Genomic DNA, 2208 nt, shown 5'->3' with positions numbered 1-2208 from the left:
TGAGATGAAAGATGTATTGCCTGGTAACTAACACCCTATCATAAAGTCCGTGGCTACAAGGTGTACGAATTTCCTTCACCAAAAATTAAGTTCCTCTATGTAGATTTGAAATTAAACTATTTACTGCTTGTGGGATCAGAGCACCTAAATAGCTGTTAGTTGCTCTTCTGCCAAGAAACAGACTTTATCTGCAGAATTTCCTTCTAAGTACTTCTCACAAAACATGAAGCTCAAACAATTTTAAGAAACCTATTACCTAAAAACTCCTCTGGAATTGTTCTTGTTTCTCCAGAGACTGGCTGTTCTGGAAAAAAACATATTCCTTTCACATACATACCTTTTTCTCTGCAAAGCAACAAGCAATTCTGGTCACAGTAAGTATTGTCCTGGAGAGTACGCACTTTGCAGCAGGCTTAAGCCTTAGCAGTCTAACACTGATGTCTTGTTAAGCTCAGGTAATTTTGTGGGATAGTAACTTTACTGCTAAAGAATCTGCTGCCTGGGCAACACATTGCCCCTTCTGTGCTTGAAGTAACTGGAGCATCTGGAAAAGCTGCCATAGCTTCAAAGTTGAAAGCTTTAAAAGTTTCAAGATAGTAAAACTTCACATTTTTGAAGTTGTGATCATACTTAGAAATTCCTGGTTAGATCAGTTTTGGAAATCTAAGCTGTGCTAGAAATTCGTATCTTTAATTAGTGTAAACTTTGTATTTTTATTCCAGAGCTGTTCATCTCCATGATCTACCCTTCAGATCACTGGCTCCCTCTGTTTTTAGGGTAATTTTAATTTAGAAACTTTCTATCTTTTTCATTACATAGGTGACAGAGGGGAGAGTGAAGTAAATTCTCCCTTGCCCATCTACTCTTTCCTAATGGAAGTTGAAATGTAAAAATACAGTAGAAGAATTTTATTACACATTCTACTATTTTATTTAGGGATTTTGTAGCTGCAAATCAAATTTTGGAAACCCTGACAAAACTCCCAGTGCTGTTCTTTTGAGGTATCAGTTCAAAACAGACATTTATCTTTTGAAGTGCCATCTTACAGGACTGGGGAAAAGAGTTTTTGTTGTTGTTTGTTTAGTTTTAAAAGGAAATAAAGCCTTATTTAGGAAAAAAAACCCCACTTTATTTTTCCAGACAGATTGCAACAAGAACAAAGTACAGTATAAAAATTACTCACACAGCCTGCAGTAGTTAATAATCCACTAATCAAATATCTAACTTTCTGTCAAAGTCCTTTTGGGCCACATATACATCTTTTGTACTGCAGAGGTAATGCCCACTTTATGGTGGCCATCAGACAAAATTCATAAGACCATTATAACACAGTCACTAGTGTTTGCCCTCTATATGTAATAGCTTTTGACAATGTTTTATTTCACCCCAGACACATTCAGTATAGTCTGAAGTCAAGTATTTCCTTCCTCGTGTTAGAAGTTCAGCATTAACTTCAGCCAGTTTGCCTGGAATCTACCAAAAGACTTTCTTGGGTAAATATTGATACACCATTATCCCTTCTTTCAAAAGAAAGCTGCTGCACAAAATGTGATGGCATAACAATGTATTTTTCTCTCTCAAAGCCTACAGCATTTTTTGCAGCATTTCACAACTAATTGCAAACTGCAGTATGAGGCATGCCAAACAAACCTAAAGAGAATACATGTAGTAAGGCAAAAACTGGCAAGGTTTCTCCTCCATGCCCATCTTTGCAGAGGAGGCTAAAACAAGTCAGTATAGGCTGTGACTTCTGCAGCATTCTAGCACTGAGGAAAATTAAAAGACAGGTACCTTTTTCTTTCTGACTAAACTGCAATTTAGTCAATGTAGGCAGGAGCAAAGCATTTGGCAAATTCCATACTCATGCAATGTATAACCCAAAAGTTATTGTCACACCTTTAATTTTATTTCCATGCCAATATTGTCTCTGCAATTACCTCAAGAATCTACAACAGTTTCTATTGTGATTGTTTATTTTTCACTGCAAAGGTCTTGTTTTCCTTATCTAAATCTTTCAGAACAAGGTAAGAGTGAAGTAGATACAAAGCAGAGCACCCACTGCACTAAGGCATGAGGACATAGGGACATAAGGGGCAGATGTGTCCCATGCAGAGCAATGCAGTGCAAAGAGTCCCAAGCCTGCTGAGACTCCGGCCAGCTATTCCTATTGCCTAAGGTCAGTTTTATTGCTTTCATGAAGCAAGCTTG

The sequence above is a fragment of the Indicator indicator genome, chromosome Z (assembly GCF_027791375.1).
Source record: "Indicator indicator isolate 239-I01 chromosome Z, UM_Iind_1.1, whole genome shotgun sequence".
Taxonomy (NCBI): domain Eukaryota; kingdom Metazoa; phylum Chordata; class Aves; order Piciformes; family Indicatoridae; genus Indicator; species Indicator indicator.
This window is presented reverse-complemented; position numbering follows the sequence as displayed.